A 19,159-nucleotide genomic window follows, 5' to 3' on the forward strand; every position below is an offset into this window, starting at 1 on the left:
ACGGGGATCTCCGAACAAACTGTTAAACCCCTGCAGCACACGTCCATTAACAACCTTGTGGCCCGCGGGGACAATACCAGAGTAAACAGGAAGGGGTATAGAGGCCGACCCCTGACCCGTACAGGGACAGGAAACGTCCAGGATTTACAACGCCTTGAGTGAGGTTTACTCTGGAGATATTTAACAAGAGAGGCGGGCCCAGGAGCCGTTCCAGGATGGAGTCTGAATGGCCAGAGGGATCTCCTGGACCAACCCCCCCCCCCCCTGTCTGAGGTCCTAGTTGGGCCTGAATCAGCAGGCAATAACAAGGATGACTTCCCCCTCTTACAACACCCTGGACAGGAAGGACAGAGCGGAGATAGACCTGGGGACCGCCCTGCCAAGAGGACCAAGCCGCACTATAAATGAGCGGGAGCCAGGGAGGGACAGACGGAGCCAAGTATAAAAAACGCACTTGGAGACGAGGTTTGAAAACGACAAAACGTGGATGGAGTGAATGAGAGATGAGGGATGGACCAGTGTTATTTTTGTCGTTCGTCTGTATAACTGCGGCCGGTCTGAGAGTGTGTTCCCGTGACTCTGCTGGGGCCAAAGACTCAGCCGTGCAACCGATGAACTGCTTTGCCTGTGTGTTGGGCACGTTCACGAGCGTACACAAACAAACACACACAGAGAGAGACGCGTTCACACAAACCAACACAGAATGAGACAATTTCACAGGTGCACACACAAACTAACTCACAGAAAGACAAGTTCACAAGCATACCGACAAAATAACACACAGAAAGAGACGTTCACACATATACTCACAAACTACTAACACGCACACACACACACACACACACACTCACACATGCAGACACACACACACACACACACACTCACACAGGGGTATAATCCAGATAAACACATTAAGAAATTTAGCACAGTAACGCTATTTTCCCTTTCAAAGCACTGTTTGGACCACCAGACTGTCATGCTCAAGCCTCTCATCTAATCAAGTTTGCTTCACAAGTCACCCTCACACACACACACACACCTACACACACACACACACACAGACACAAACACACACACACACACACACACACACACACACACACACTCCACGTTGAGATGGGCAGCCAGAAGAAGGCAGATGGAGACAAAGGGAGAGACCAAAGCAGACACACACACACAGACGACCACAGAGGACCACAATGAGTCCTCAAAGGCTGCTCTGTGCTTGTGTTTTCTCCTCTGTAGTCGACACGCATGGGTTAGATGCACGTATCAAACCTGTCCAGCCACAGTGGCCGTGCCTGCCTCTCTGTTACCCCCCACCTCATTAGCAACAGGGAGGAACAAAGCAATCAGCATCCAATTATAATATTTTGTATTGTATATCATGCGGCTATTAAACTGTATATATAGCCTAATATCCAAGAGCAGAGAACCTGAAATAAACAAGTCTTCTGTATTTGCTGTTGTGCTGTTTACAAATTAAGCCGATGCTATTATCCAAAGCAATTTTTTTTTTTTTTTTTTTTTTAATACATGTCATCAATGAGCAGAGGGCGAATTACAGTCTTGCTCAAGGATGCCATTAGGTATGGTAGACATTGGGGATCACAACCAGTAACTGGCTAGGCTGGGGGTCAAACCCCATGAACCATTATCTGAGCCGAGCTGCGGTCCAACAGCTGCATGTGTAGAACTCTATTGATGGGGGGGGCTAGCTTAGATGCTAAACTACCTAAACGTCTCTGAGTAGGTAGGTATGCGTCTTCTCCCTACACTAAGCACTAAAGAAGACTTATGTCCTTATGCAAATCGTGTGTGTGCGTGTGCGTGTGCGTGCGTGCGTGCGTGCGTGCGTGCGTGCGTGCGTGCGTGCGTGCGTGCGTGCGTGTGTGTGTGGGACAAGCATATGTACAGTTCAGTATGTTCAAGTCTCATCATTATCATCGCATTAAAGAATGCTGAGACATCTTTGACTGGTACAACAGACCCAGCACTATTACTGTATTATAATGATCATACCGTGAGTACGATCAGGGTCCAAATAGCTCAGGACATACCGTCAGGATCATGGGATGTTCTGCGTCATTGACAAAATTAACTCTAAATGAAGACAAACAATTTGTGCTGCTGTTCAGGCTTATCTCCTCATACGGTTCACTGGTAGGCAATTTGAATCCCCACTCAGTTACAGATAGCCCACTAGACTGTAAAAAATGTAATAAACATTGAATCAGCCCCCTTTCAGTAATTATACTTCAAGGGGCTGCTCGATTTGAAACGCAGGGACATTGTTCCTGGAGCAGATGATCATGTACGTATATTCCCACCACACACCCGTTCCCCTAGGTCATTTCCTTCCTAATCCTTCCCCTCTCATGGACGTCTCATCCTTCCTGTCATCCTCTTAAAAGAAAGAACAACACCAGCCTGGAATGCGTCGGAGAGCCAGACGAGCAGACGCACACACTCACACACACGCACACACACACACACACACACACACGCACACATGCGCAGACGCGCAGACTGAGTGGGTGTGTGGTGTATCAGCAGGGTGTCAAGGGGGAAGGCCATCTTTTTCCCAGCACCTTTCCTGTGTCTCACGAGGTTTGTCTGGAGGTGTTTGGGGACACAGTGCCGGCGGTGCCGGATGACCCGCGGCTGTCGTAGGAGTGAAACGTCTTCCTCTGACACCGTCTCTGTGCGCTAAATCACAGGGGAAAGGGCGATACTGAGCATGGAGGTAAGATGTTGAAATGCAATGTCTGAAAGCCGGGGCTGTTTGTGTTGTAGTCAAGTGAGTCTTTTATTTGGGCTTCAAATGGACTCTGGCTCTCTCTTACTTTCTTTTATTTGTTGTTTTTCTTTAGGTTTGTTAGTTTTCTTCCCTCTATGGATTAGCTGCAATTTCCAAAACGTCTTATATGTGATAAATACTTTCGTTTTTGCCATATTTAGACCTCGAAAGACATTTTGCACGGCAAATTGTGCACTTTGAACAGGGAGTATCGTGTAGAAAACACAGGAAGTTAAAACAACCGGAGCCCAGAAAAATTCCCCGGTGTTTAACGCGTTGAACATCAACCAGTCAAGTAATTAAGTAGTCTCTGATTAATTAGACGCCAATAAACTCTCGTTCACGCCCGTAGCGACACAACAATGCTGAGATTCCCCAGTTGAAACAGCTGATAAGGAACCCTAATGAACAAATGCAATTCACCATAGGAGTTTCACGGAAGAAATTGTGGCTAACAGGAATTTAAATTGCTTCCCTTCCGCTATTAACATTCATTTCATTTTCATAACGCCTTAATTAAGGGAATACCAACAGCAAGGGACCCTTGATATATATCTGCATGAAACATAAACTCACACAAAAAACACAATTACACAATTTGTACACAATTTATCCAAAATGCAGATTGACCAGATCTAAGACTTGTTTATGCCTCTGCTTTGCGTGTTGAGGACTGAAGACAAATTGAACGGAATAGAGTGTAATTAGCTGTGTAATTGAGTCGACTAAGGCTTCACAAGATCAACAATGACACAATTGTGGTTTTGTCATAATATTTAGCAGTTTGGGCGGTTTTCAAATTACTCATCTTTAAATGTGAACAACAATTATAGAATAATTGTTTTAGATAAAACCAGATGCATGCATGCAATGCATTTGGAGCCCAAACAGAGATAAAACTGAGTTCAGACATGTAATGTTTTACGAATGTTTATCTAATAACATTTACTCCCAGTCAGGGACATTCTCTTAACTGATAAGATTACTTGTGGACCCAGAGACACAGCGACGGGCGATCTGCAGGGTGCTATTAAAATACATTTACTTGTCCGAAAATATAAAAACATAAAAAATAGATTGATTGATTCAACCTGAACGGTACTAAGAGGGACTTTTACATTTCACATCCTGTGGTGAGCAGATATTACATTCCCATCGTTGGACCAGGGGACAAGGGACAAGGAATTGTGGTTGTGTTTAATATATCTTCAATATATTATATAACCTTTAATATGTTAGTTATGGCTACTGCAATACCTTCTAGAAAAATGGGGTTTGGCAAATTATATCCGTGACCTGAGGTGGGGTTTTTGGTAATGTAGCATATCTTTTCTGATGCTGCCTAAAATAAAATCGAATCCACCAACTTTGCTAACAATAACTCCTCACTTATTCGTACCCTAGACCCCTACTTTACAAACCCCTATATGTGTGTACACCGCACCTCTGTTATTTCCCTCTCTCTGCGTTCTTCACTATAGCATGTGTCCACCGCGGCCAGTGTGTCGGAGAGGGGGGGTATCTACCACGCATGTACGCTTGCGGAATCCAATTTATTCGTTCGATACAACTCACGGAGTAACCGAGCGCAATCTCCCCCCCCCCCACCGACCTAGAATCTGAGGAGAGAAGCCATCTCCCTGGGCCTCCCGTGACACCGGGCCCCGGAACGGCCCCTGACAGTTTCACGGATCACGGCTTCTGGCATCAAATATACTGTCTCAGATGAAATAACCCGCTGCTGGCACTCGGTCGAGGTGAACTCGACTGTTTCCACAGAGCTGAATTCATCTTTAACTTACAGTCAATAATAGTATGTTCCGGAGTGGCGGTGATAACTGAATATATATCATTTATAAATATGATGTTTGGTGGACGGCCTCTACTTGTTAATTTGCCATTTATGATTCAGTCTGATAAAGCATCGTGCTTTGGCATTTAGTCACACGTGGTCGTTTAGTACGGAACACAAGGTCAAAGCTAATGCTACAAAATGATGTCAGAATGGCCACGCTACGGGGCCAACGCAAAGGAAAAAGCCAGCGCACCCCGCTGTCCATCAACTCGACATCAATGAGTCCAACCCCTGCGGAACGGCTCCTCCACCATCCGTCAGACAATACCCCCCTGTTCACATCGGCGCCGAGCGCCGGGGCACTGGAGCGGTCGGCGGGGGAAGTGGGAAGTCTGCGGGACGTGGCACTCATCCCAAGCCCTCCGCGGCCCGCTGTCCCTGAGAGGCGCCGGGCGCCTTGAAGGATTCCCACTCGGAGCCGGAGAGAGAGCGCGCGAGGGAGAGATGGGCACCGGAGATACCCATTATCTCTGAGCCGATGACCTCCGACTAAAGTCACCGTCCCGGGGGCCCCCCCCCCCCCCCCCCCGCCAGAACACCGCCGCCGACCACCGCCAACCTCCAGTCCAAACCTCACCGCGTTCCCTTCCACACACACACACACACACACACACACACACACACACACACACACACACACACACACACACACACACACACACACACACACACACACACACACACACACACACACACACACACACACACAAGAAGGCGGGGGTGGTTGTAGGGGAGGGGGGAGGAGGAGGGGAGGGAGGGAGGGGAGGGAGCCAGGTTTGAGCCAAAATGGCTGACGTGTGAATGGAGACAGATGCCTGAGCAGAAAAGAACCATGGCATCGGTGAAGCGGGGCTTTGCCCCGTCCATTCTCACACTGTAGGAGGGGGACGGTGGGTGGGGGGGGGGGGGGGGGGGGTGGGGGGTGGAGGGCGGGAGGGCGGGGGGGGATGGCAGCGAGAGTCGGGGATGACTGGGGGCAGCCAAGAGCCCAGGTGACGGGCGGGGAGGACAATATCTCAGCGGTGGATTCATGAAAGACGACGGCCTGTTTTGTTGTTCCTCGTCCACCCCGGGACATGAATGTAATTAGAACACAGCTGAAAGGTCACGACTGAGCGTCTGAAGCCACTGGGGCCCTAATGTACCATCGGGGGCAAGATAGCTTGTTCACAACCCCCCCCCCCCCAACACTCCCCCCCCCCCCCCCCCCCCCCTCCCTAACCCTCCACCCTATCCCCTTCACCACCCGCCATGCTGGGTCAATGGATAAGTGTTGCGGGCGACATTCACGTCTTTCACTAATACAGCTCCCTACTGGGAACTGGGTCTTGTTGGAGCTGCTGCATGAATCGTGTACAGAATAGACACACTGCGCTTTTAAGTGGCCATGTGTGCATAGAGGAGGCTTTGGAATACATGTGTTTTGGTTATATCGATATTCCGACTGGATGTTGCTGAGTAAGAGTTAATTAGTTAATTCGTTAATTAATTAATATTCCCGAATTGCCCGTCTGTGATCAATGGAGTGCTATCTTATCTTTAATCGGTTGTTAACCGTGTCAGGTTTTTCTTTGTTGTATAAATGCGATCATCTAGTACTTTAGATGTGCCAAAATGTGAATGTAAAATGAAAGACAATACCGCAACTTTCAGGACAGTTGGGAAGGACGAAACATGGTTAATATATGCATTTCGCCCTCGCCTTTCGCCTTTTGTCTGAACCACTCATTTGCATCCAATGGCAAGATATGTAAACAACCTAATTTTATCTTTTGGACGTCCCCTATCAGCAGAACACTCTGTCAAAGGGCTCTGCCAGGGAGAGATCTATCTCCCCCCCCCCCCCTCATCCATAATTCAAACACTTCTTCCCTGGTTTTCTGGGAGTTTTTTCAGGAGATCCATCTGCTCAGAATGCTATGGGTATTAAACCAATAGTCACTCTGTTTTGGTCGTTGGAACATTTATTGAGGATAAACCTGAGAATGCCATGACTAATAACAGAAGCATCGGTGTTATTGTGAATATAGTTCTTGTAAAATGTTCATGGGCATTTTATGTCATTTTGCAGAATGCACTCGAGATTTTAGGAGGACTAGAGTTGGATGAACCAAAGATTGTAAACGGGAGATATGTGCACAAAATAGTGCACCTAATAAGTAGTCTGCTTCGACCCATACATAGTTTTAATTGCTGTTATCATTTATTCCAAATTTCAAAGGTATGGACAGCTATGCAATAAAGTTACTGGGAAAAAAGTGCAATGCATGCATTTAATCTAATTCAAGAATTTATTTTCAGAATGTTGTCGGCTGAATAACTTCAATAATTGGCGGAACAAGTAACGATGGAGAAAAGTGAAGAAAGGCTTCTACAATGTATGCATTTTCAGAAATAACCTCCACAAAGGTTTTACCTCGTTTGAAATATAGCACTGGTGCTATATGAATCAGGATTCAAATAGAAGTACCTTCTCCATCTGAACGGGTGCAGCCATACACTCACCTGCGCACATACCCTTTGTGTGAACAGATTCATATCAAAGGGTTTCTGAATCCAGATACGATCTAGATCCTAAGACTCCATATACACGGGGGCTATTGTTTCGACTGGAAGAGAAGGGAAAGGTGGTGCGGCAGCAGTTCTGAAATGCCACCTGGATAATATTTAGCCTGCCAATACAGTTTGATCATTACCAGCACAGCAGACATATAAACTTCACTCTGATACAGTGGGTCTATAGGGTCAGGGTGTGTTTGTGGATGTGAATGTTTTTTGTGTGTCTGTGTGTGTGTGTGTGTGTGTGTGTGTGTGTGTGTGTGTGTGTGTGTGTGTGTGTGTGTGTGTGTGTGTGTGTGTGTGTGTGTGTGTGTGCGCGCGCGCGCAGGCTTGCTTGTGTGCATGAAAATGTATAGCTGTGTCTATACGTGTGTGTGCGTATACGTGTGTGTGCGTACACGTGTGCTTGCGTATGCATGCAGCGTCCGCCTGTTTGTACGTGTGTGTATGTGATTTCCACCCACCGTCTATCCCCGGGGCTATATTGAATTATGTCGCTGTCAGGTCCCTAAGCCCCCCTATATTTCCTCAACTCTCCCCAAGTCCACAGCAGCCCCTGGATTCAGGATCAAATTCTCCCCACGCTGGCACTCTGTGGATCTCCCCCGGGCCCCTTTAGATCTTTATCCCAGCGTCCACAACCATGGCCCTGGTCGGACAATGCAGCATTTATAAATATATTGAGGGGGTTGGAGGGGTTCACCACAGATAAAACATGCAGAGATCCTCATGAACCCTCCACATATAATCAATCAATGGTTTAACACTGCCTGGGTCAAATCGTCTGGCCGCCCCTCCCCGCCCACGCTAAGTAGGCTCACATCCAAAGGCCCGGGGAAACGATGAGGTGACAGTATAATGTGGTAATAAACGCTGTCCTGTTTTTATCATTACATATTCATATACCTTCATAATATATATATATGCATCTTTTTTATATCTCTCTGATTAGCAGTGCAGTTCGTTCAAGGCGGCATTCTAAAAACCACTTTCCTTAGTTACTGGCTATTAATCTCCATGCCCTGGCGCCCCGGCTACCCTAAAACTATTTGGCTGCTTTCCCTTAGTGATCGAGTTTAATTACGGGAATGGCCAATTAGCTCGGTGAATGTGTAGATTTTCCCATCGTGCGATTGGTGGACCATGGAATGCGGGGACTCGAACCTGAGACGGATTGGCGATAGTGTTTCCGAGCCGGCTCTATCCCATGGATTCTTGTCGGAATCATCAATGGAAAGGGAGCTGGGAATACAGGGGGGCAAAGTCTGATTGCTTCTATCTCAAATGAGGCAATTAGGAGGAAAGGCTGAATGTAGATCAGGCTTACTGGGCTACACCCTGCCAAGTTGATGTGTGATGCACAAAGCACTCTAGGGGAGGGAGGGAGGCGGGGAGGAAGAGGTGGAGGTGACGGAGGGGGAAGAGCGTTGCACGCAATCTATTGATTTCCTCTTCCACCCAATCGTCAACGAGAGCCCCTGCCAAAATTGATCAGTGAAGGTAGCCTTGTCTGCCATCACTGAAGCAGAGAACCAGAGGGTCTTCGGAGAGTTTCTCCATGGGCTCCGGAGTACTGGTACGAGACGATGATCTTGAAGATGAGGCGGCCAGCGGTCTCGGCCCAGAGGGTTCAGTCAGGCGTAGAGACGACGATGAGGGTTTGAGACCTCTGTCAGACCCGGGACGCACTCTTCCACCTCCGAGTGCGATCACTCGAGGCGCTCGCTATGAAACGGAACAAATCAAAGCCCAAGATGGGAGTGCGATCCCAGCGAAGACAAAAGTGTCTCCGTAGCTCCCGCTAATTAACATTGAGCGTGTGCTACGACTACAAACGCCGGCATGCGTGACTGAAATCTTAAGCTTACTTTTGCTCTGGCTTAGCAGAGGTGAGGCTTTGGGGATGTCAATTATATGCATACTCTTGTGAAGCAGCGAAATTAATTATTATTTTTACTAATTAACATGAGCCGTTATATATTTTTGTTCTTGTTACATGCGTGTGTTTTGACAAGGGAGAACAATGGTAATTTTGAAATTAATCTTCGAGTGAAAGTGTGTAACCTTGAACGCTATCCCCAAAGATTTGGATTTGGTTGAATTGTCAATATCTTACTTAAGCTATGAGAAATTTATTTGTATAAAATCATGTATTTTGACCTATATTTCCCTCATTAGCTATTTATAGACAAATACTATGAATTAAAAGTACGTATAAAAGGACAGAATTCCTACACTTTAAGGAGTGTAGGAATTCAGACTTTTTCTCCTTTTCTTGGAGAGGTAGCAAAGCATATTTTATTCCAGCTCTAATGACTATAGCAGATTAGTCTTCAAGGAACCGTTACCACAAAACCCTTCACCCTTTACACATGGCAATATGAGTGGAACTGGAAGTGTATTTAGGATTTGCTCAATGCCACATTTTAGTACCACTTCATATCATTTTATGGATTAGTTATATCTGTAACTCTGCCATTTTGTCATATTTTAAAGGAACGGGAAATGAAAAATAAGCAATGTGATGACAACCTTGACCACAAACAAAGATACATGGTAAAGATATCAAAGACAATGCCCTCGGTTCCTTCTGTCTCTTTCATTTAAACATAATGACAAGTTCAGGGAAGGCGGGACTAAGCGGTGCACGATTCTCTCCGAGATGAAGCACACCTGCGGTCCAACAGAACATATGACTACTAAATACACAGCAGACAAGATGGTACGGCCCGCTGTAGTGGCCGTCATGGGCTTTGTAAGACCCCATGGAAAACAATATGAGACCAGAAAGTTAATAATCCATAAGGTCTGGCAATACCATTGGATGGAAGGGACATTCCAATAGGTATTAAGTATATGTTTGGTCTTTTCCTGTGTAATAAATCTGAGGGTAAATTTGGTGGAGCTGAAGTAGCGAGGGGGCTCCGGTAGAACCAGCGACATGTATTATTGCTTTTATGACCCTTTAAAGTGCTTCAACATCAATGGTAGACTAATTCCAAGAACGGGAATCAAGGTTAAAAAGTTTGGGAGAAAAAGTGGTCGCGTCACAGATTTACCTCATCGACTCGTCCGAGCCCTGCCTTTATCCCCTTCCCTCTCGCCTGTTTCTCCTTCTTTTTTTCTTTCCAGACTGGGCTGGAATAAAAGCATCCTTTCTTCTCAGAGTAGTCCATTGCTTTTGAATCCATCTCCTCAATCTCTTCCCTGCTGTGTCTCATTCCTCCTCTCTCATGGCTGGAGACGGATTTTGGCAGAGAGTGTTTCAGCGCTTCATAAATCGCTGGCTGTGTTATCCCACAGTCTCATTTATTATCTTTTTAGGCCCAGGTGAACTGTAGCCGTGCAGTGTAAGAAGACTCAGGCCCCGTCCCTGGAGGCTTTCCCGAGCTGAAGGCATCCTCTCGCCTGACAGTCCTCTAAATGATACAACATGTGTGGCATTTACACCAGGAGAAATCCAATGCCCGTAGTTAATTTTGATGGAGGACTCTTATTTTGAAGTTATCCCTAGCCGGCTTCCCTTCACAAGATATTTGGATCATAAAGCCATAAGGGTGCATTTTTCTACATCTCTGCCTTATAGTTTCCAGATCTAATGCTGGCCCGGTTTCGGGCGGTTGGGTGTGAGGTCATGCATCAGCGCCCCGGCGACGTAACACTGCTTGCAGTGATCTATCGTTTGTGTCAGGTTTTGGGTTTCAACCCTAATCTAACACAGTGGCCCGTGGTCATCCCATATGGGGACCTGGGAGCAACCAGAGCCCGTAGAGAACCTGGAAGGTCACCAGGAGCAAGGTCGCTCACCCCCGGTTGGGACACTGCTCATTGACCCGAGACTTGCTCTCAGCCTGGCAATGGTAAAAGTGTATGTTTTTTGTAAGTTTAAAAAACTTTTATTGTCGGATGTACAACAAACATTATCAAAAGAAGATGAAAATGAATAACCATTTCTAAATTTTTAAGGACTCTTTGTTTGTCCTGTGTTGTCTCGGTCAATCGCGGAGAGTTTGGTATTTCGATTACATCCGATTAAATCTAATCGTCATTCAACTTAAAAGCACGATACGACGAAAAGCATTAAGCATCCAACCACATTCAAAGCAGAATGCGAGTAATGCAAAGGAAAGGCATGGCAGCTTCTACATAGTGTATATCCAGTGCAAAGAAAGAGGTGAGAGCAGGAATGGAGAGCCGAGGACGAAAGGGCAGTACAGTCAGAATGTAAAGCGGTGGGGCGGAGGAACATTACAATTTCATTTCCAAAAGCAGGACCTAGTCCCAGAGTTCCCACTGTGTCGGAAGCAGAGTGTGATGGGTTTGGCTGCCGGTCGGAACTGTCTCAAGGTGGCGCTGGTGGCGTTGAAAGGGGAGCGCAGATGAAAGAGCCGCCCGGGCATTTCAACGCGGAGAACAAAGGATCTGATATTATATAGGCTTACCCGCGTCTGACACGGCCCTCCACCCCATCCGCTCATTCATTCATTCATGGACTTGGATCAGGTAGAAAAGAAAAGGAGACGAAAACAGTAGTTGACGGGCACAGCCATGTGTTCGGTGAGGGTGGAGGAAGGTCTCTCCCTTTGGTGGAGGAACACAATATGTGGGGAGAAGTTCGCACTAGGAGGTCTGGCAAAAGATTTTTCTTTTTCGATAAACATTCATCGTTGAGTGTAAGATGCATCATTACTCCCCCGATCGCTGCTATGGTAACCCTCGACTCAACAAGCGATCCAAACAACGTGTCCACCTCCACGTTCTCTCCCCGAAACGGATGAATAATCAATTCGCACAAGGATGTTTACCTTAACTTCTGTTATTTAAACACGTCATATTGCCAAAATGACCAATCCGGGGGAAGAAAAGTGGACCACACTTGATTAGTTTCCAATTCTTTTTTCCTTTTCTTTTTTTTTTTTTTTTCGGGGGCCAAACTTAAAACCCTGGAGCCAGAGCGAAGCCATGCAGGGCTTTCTCACACCCCAGGGCCCTGGAGGGGGAGAGTCATGGAGCCAGGGTACTTGGCAGGGCCACGCGTCTCCCCACTGCTGCCTGCGCGGCGGGTCTCTTGTCTGTAGTGTGTCCAGGACCGCGGCCCCGTCAATACTGTCAGGAACCCCGCTGGCTCCCAACAAAGTGCTGCGCCCGGCGCTTGTGTGTCTTTGTGTTTGGGTTTGTGTGTCTGTGTCTGTGTCGTGTGTGTGTGTGTGTGTCGTGGGTTTGTGTGTCTTTGTGTTTGGATGTGTGTCTAGGTCTGTATCGTGTGTGTGTGTCTGTGTCGTGGGTCTGTGTGTGTGTGTGTGTGTGTGTGTGTGTGTGTGTGTGTGTGTGTGTGTGTGTGTGTGTGTGTGTGTGTGTGTCAATGTGTGTGTCTTTGTCTGTGTCGTGTGTGTCTGTGTCTTTGTGTGTGTCTATGTGTCTGTCTGTCTTTGTGTGTCTTTGTGTGTCTATGTGTCTGTCTGTCTGTCTGTGTGTGTGTCATTCTGTATGTCTGTCTGTGTGTCTGTCTGTCTGTGTGTGTGAGCACATGTGTGTATGCGTCGGTGTGTTTGTGTCTGTTTTTGCATCTGTGAGTGTGTGCCGGGGTTGATAACCATTGCCCTGTTTCTGTTTGACACACTCGGAAACATGACTTCACTTTCGAGGCTAAATTGTCGTACGTGACAAAATCAAAACCGAGTAAATAAAGAAAATGTGTTTGCAATGCAATGTTATGCATTGTTGCTAATTACTCATGCTATAGTAATTATTTGCCTTCAGCGACTTGCATTAATCATGCTGTTCATATTAATTCAAGAAAGAGTGTGAGAGAAATAGAGGTCTCCGTGCATGTGTGTATATTTCTGAAAGTGCCGTCTGTCTGCCGGTGTAAGTGATGTGTGTGTGTTTGGGTCTGTGTGTGTATGTGTGTAGATGTGAGAGTGTGTGGGTCTGTGTGTGTATATGTGTAGATGTGAGAGTGTGCCTGGTTTGGCATGTGTCTGTCTGCGCATGTGAAACTCAATGCGTGTGTGTCTGTGAATGGAAGTCAATGTGTGTATGTGTCTGTGCCTGTGAAACTCAATGTGTGTGTGTTAGTGTGTGGAAGTCAATGTGTGTGTGTCTGTGTGTGGAAGTTAATGTGTGTACGTGTCTGTGCATGTGAAACTCAATGTGTGTGTGTTTGTGTGTGGAAGTCAGTGTGGTGTGTGTGTGTGTATATGCATGTGAAACTCAATTTGCGTGTGCGTGTGCAGAAGTCAATATTGGAGAAAGGGACAGGAGGCAGAGGAAGAGGCAGCAGTGGAGGAGGCAGTGAAAGGGAGTTAAGTATAGAGAGAGGACCTGGATAATGAGCCGACAAGCCGAGCATTGCAAGTGCAGGGCTCCTCGCAGCTCCAGGGTCAGTTGTCCCTCATTCAGATGCAGCCCAGAGCTGGCAGCCCGGTTGGGGCAGCAAATCGAAGGCTTGTACCGTGGATCTATGAGCACAGGAATAACGTGCCACGGCTTTTTCAATGCAGATCAATCCAGAAGACACAATGTCTGGGATAAAAGTAAAGAAAAGCTATTTTGACAAGGTTTGATCGCCTTTGTTATTGAACCTGGATGTTTTAATGAATGTCTGTGCCACAAATAAACACAGACACAACTTTCAATAATTAACCAGCCCAGAAACAGAAACATGCAGGGTTTTTGCCCGTCTGCAAATAAAGGAAACAGCAGGCTTCTAAAATGCGAAGCTAATTCAAAGTTCATCTGTGACCCACTAGTTCAGAGCAGCGGAATTTCCGAACTTTCTTCAAAGGCAAATTTAACCAACTTCAAGCAATGTCTTTTGTACCTTCTAATCATTGCTAAACATACCCGTCTCCCATTGAATTCCAGTAATGTGCGTCTATCAAGGTAAATACTGTTGTGGATTTGCATTGTTATCTGAGGTGCTCAGTTCAGTTCACATAACAGTCCTCCCAGAGTGCCAGTGTTTTGTTTTTCTCCGTAACACGGAAGAAAAAAATTGAGACTTTTTAGGCCATTCATCAGACTTTTTTCCCACAATGATTTTAATTGGATCTTCAACCCAAAAAGCAGGGCTGATAATCTTGTCATTTTGCAGCCACACAAAAGGAGCCTGGGCACAGACAAAAGGCCTCAGGCTGAGCACTTTCAAATGACACACACCAGCATTTTACCAGGGATCAATAATGCTCTTAGCCCTTTTGTGAGACTGCACTCGTCGCTAGACAAAAGACCTGTACATCAAAAGAGGGGAGAGCGTTGACGGAAAAGTTGGCCGGTAACAACTCCAAAGACGATGCAGGGATAAGGGGGAAGAAAGGTGAGGTATTTCAGAGCAAACAATAGCCATCTGGGGATAGAAAACACAGGGGAAGGGGGCACAGTTGAGACAAGGCCTCGTGGAACGTGGGGTATTTAGGCTGTGTTGTTCTAGGAGCGACACCAACATCCCTCCTGACAATAACGAGCCAAACAATATGACACCAAATTGAAAATGCGAAATTTATCCAGCTCGAACTCCAACAAGAAAGTGTATTTACTCATTTGCAACGACTTCATAATGACTGGCATTGAAGACGTTGAAGGCGTTTTTTTTTTCTCACAACGTACAACTTATTCACTGACCCGCTCCGACACACGCTGACCTGCACAATGTTTTCATCAGGTACGCCAGAGCACGTGTTGTTACTCAATCAGCAACCTGTATCTAATTGTAATTAGCCTGTTTGGAGATGCTATCGGCAGCCTTCAAACGGGCCCTTTGTTAACTCGGAAGGGGAGGACCCCTCTAGAGGTCCCCTGATCGACAACCCTGATTACCCAGAACTCCAAACCTCTCCCACCTTTCTCAGGGCAGGAACGCTGCGCAAGAACAAGACAAAGGGCCGTGTGCTCAATCACCGAGACCTTTTCGCCGGGTGGTCGACTCCCGGGTGAAAGCTTCTGGGTTCGAACCCTAGCGCCCGCAGCCTAGGCTGTAGAGGCCATCATTCCGCAGGAGGGCCAAACCCCCTAGTGACCCCTACCCTGTCAGAAACAACTCCCTGTAAGTCCCTTTGGATGGAAGCATCTTCAAAACGCCTGAATAGCAAACAGTAACAAAGAGAGCAGGAAATGAGGTCTTAAAGGAGGAGGGAACCATGGCGACCGTTGTCCATCACATCCATCCCCTTGGCACGGGTACCGCTGGTGCCGACGACCCGGTCGGACGTCGGGCGATCATCGTCTCAACCCCTGGCGCTTTCTCTCCATCGTGCCCGGGGTTATCTGCCTCATCACACAGCGCCAGGAGAACCAGCCCCTCCCCTGACCCGGGTACCGTTCCAGATGGCATCCAGCCCCTATCTCACACCCGCACACACACCCACACCCCCCCTCCCACCCACACACACACACACACACACACCGATTGACTGACGGACTGGTCCTCTCCGCCGGGCAGCTCCGGTGGTGTTTGGCCCCAGTGACCGGTCCAGTCTGCCAGAGAGCACTGCGGGGGCGCAGGGGGGCCGCAACATGATAGATGTAATCTCCACCCAGAGGTCTCCAGACTCTGCGCCATTCATCAGCGAAATGAATCCAAACCACGGGGTTGCCTTAACTGGATTTATATTCGGTTGGGGGGTGGGGGGGGGGGGGGGGGTGTAGGTGGGGGTTCCCGTGTTGTGGTTGAACCTTGTGGAACGACACGAGGAGAAGGCAAAGAGCGAGCCGTCTCCGGTTCCGATACGATGCCGTGCCTGGAGTCAAATGTAATTTGCGCTAATAGATTTCCACAACACACAAGAACCCTTTTGTGGACAGAACACGCTAAGCATGATTGTATTTTGGCTCTTCAGGCGGAGCCGCAGGGAGGTCAGCGGGGAAGGGGAAGTGGAACTAAAGAAAAAAAGAAACGGGGACAGATAAGTCAAAAGGAAACCAGCACAGAAGCTCTGTATGGTTGTTCTTGACGGCGAAGCAACGAGGAACGAAGCTCGGTGAGGCCTTTCGATTGATAAGCCAAATGAGAACTATGCTTTCCAAGCACGGACTCTAACGGCTCACAAACCTTTAATGCCGCCATTAGACACAAAGCCAAAAGGAGTTGATCAAATCATAGTCACGCCTCGCTTGCCAACAGATTCACACGAGACATAAAGACATCGTAATCTTTCGTGGGAACTCTAGAACGCCGTCGGTAAGCAGAACAACAACAATGACGGACTTCTTCTTTGAAAATCTTTTGTGTCAGCGTATCGGAATCGGACCATTATCAAGAACGAGCTTTGATTCACTGTTTCCACTCGGCGATCAAACAGCGCAGAGGAGAAGCAGTCATCGAAAGCCTTTGTCTGCAAGGCCCACAGAGTGTGCACACAATAAACACTCCCCTTGGCTTGGAACCACAGATGTGGTCTGTCAGTGGGAGTCTGCTGTACACTGGCATGGCCCAGACAGTTTGTCTGCGTTGGTATGTCTCAGAAGACAGAGAGGGCTTGCGTGTGTGAATGGGTGTGTGTTCGTATGTTGGTGTGTGTGAAAGTTTGTGTGTGGTGTGTGTGTCTATGTGTGCGTTTATGTGTGTGCGTATGCATGTGTGTGCGTTCATGTATACGTTTATTTGTGTGTGTATGCGTGTGTGTGTGCGTTTGTGTGTGTATGTGTATGTGTGCGTTTGTGTGTGTGTGTGCGCATGCACACCTGTGCGTGCATGTGTGTGCGCGTGTGAATGTGTTTTTGTTCGAGTGTGAGTGTGTGTTTAGTCATAAGTAACTCTATGTGGGCGTGTGTTGGTCTGTGTGAGTGTGTGTGTGTGTGTGTGTGTGTGTGTGTGTGTGTGTGTGTGTGTGTGTGTGTGTGTGTGTGTGTGTGTGTGTCAGGAGGGCAAGTGATGACAAACGATGGCAAATTATATTGAAGGCCCCCTGCTGATCCCTCGCCATGCCAACAGAGGTTCAGAGGTAAGGAGACGGCCGTGGTGCTGCCTGTCAGCCTGTCAAAACACAAACACATGTGTGTGTGGTTTGTGTGTGAGAGAAAGAGCACACACACACAAACACACACAAAGCAACCTTTCCTCTGCATATACGCGCACATACACACACACACACACACAAAGAAACAGACGGACACATCACAGCAAACGTGTGTGTGTGTGTGTGTGTGTGTGTGTGTGTGTGTGTGTGTGTGTGTGTGTGTGTGTGTGTGTGTGTGTGTGTGTGTGTAAGAGCAGATACACACGCACACACACACACACAAATCACCCTTTCCTCTGCACACAGAGACACACACACACACACACACACACACACAAAGAACCCTTTCCTCTGCGCACACACGCATGCGCACACACATGCGCTCAAACACACACGCAAAGAAAGCGACGGACACTTCACAGCTATCACTGGGGCTTTCTTCACAAAGAAAAGCATAATTACAATGTGGAAATGTTTGAGCGAGAGTGAACACATTGTGCAAGCAAATTGAGATGAAACATCTGGAAGAAATATTTTGTCAGACGTAAAAGCACATATTGATATTGTAACAATATTCAACGGCTGTTAGATGCTTATTTAGGGGCTGATCGCTTCCCTATTATGTGCTTGTAAATAGGCCAATTGAATTACTGTTACTCACAATGTTATGTCTTGTTTTTCTTTGTTGCATTTAGAAATTGAACATTGACCTTCTGTCAATGTTCTAGAAAGGAAATGTATTAATAAAGACGGAGATGCTTAAATGCAATTCTCTGTGATCTACATCACTGGTAAGATGGTAGACATATTAACGTCTCACTTAAAACCAGAGAGAGAGAGAGAGAGAGAGAGAGAGAGAGAGAGAGAGAGAGAGAGAGAGAGAGAGAGAGAGAGAGAGAGAGAGAGAGAGAGAGAGAGAGAGAGAGAGAGAGAGAGAGAGAGAGAGAGAGAGAGAGAGAGAGAGAGAGAGAGAGAGAGAGAGATGCACGCACAACGGCCGAGCTACTCTTGGTTCTTCCGGTCACGGCCATTATCCTGCTAACAGGATTATTCTCTGACTCCCTCCTCCTTTCCTCCCCCATGGTGAAATATGTGTCACAGTGCTCCTTCTTCTCGCCATCGTTTTCTGAAAACAGACCCCCCAAACTACAATGGGGGCTCCACAAGGAGAGCGGTGAACCCAGAGTTCATCCATTGTTGGTGTTGCTGCTCCCTAATGATGGGCTGATGGACCCGGGGGTTGAGTGGCATTTCCCCGCATCATTACCGGTATGAAACTCAGCGAATCGCTCAAGGTTAGGATTTCTGGGTCAAAACACGAGAGATCAATGTTTGCTCTGAATATTAGTATCTTTGCCGACTTGCTGACTGATGGAATACGTTCAAATTCTGGGTCCAAGGATACGCGTTTGTGAAGCTCTAGTGTAGAGATGTATAATTTAAATCAAAACATATTAATTATTTAAATCAAATACCTTTCCTCTGACACAAAATCATGAACCTTTGAATATGAGACTATATGCTATCGCAAAACTACTCGTAGGCTCTCAAGGTTTTTCGATGATTTGAGCATTGTTTTAGATTATGAACTTAAATAACTTTGTTGTCCTGAGGTCATGTCAGTTGTAATATGTCAACTGATTCTAATTTGTCTGATTCAATCCTGAAATTTCTCATCAAATCAATCACTTTATGTTATAAAGTATGCCTAACCTGCACTGGTATCGAGCTCTCTTTGGAAATAGCTTTAATCAAAAGCAGATGCATCTCTGGCTTCAACAATAATTTCCTTTGAGACCGAAAGTTCGATATCAACTTTTGGCTGCTTATTCGCTCTAGTCTTTCTGCATTAATGCGAAATGGCATTTAAAAAAAAACAACATTAATTGAGACGGTAGGCGAGACCGCTGCAAAATGCAAAGAAATCCTTTCCATGGTTTGCAAGAAGCATATCAAACAATTGAATGCCCAGCACTTCACCTCTTTCCA

Source organism: Gadus macrocephalus, chromosome 12 (assembly GCF_031168955.1).
Source record: "Gadus macrocephalus chromosome 12, ASM3116895v1".
Lineage (NCBI taxonomy): Eukaryota > Metazoa > Chordata > Actinopteri > Gadiformes > Gadidae > Gadus > Gadus macrocephalus.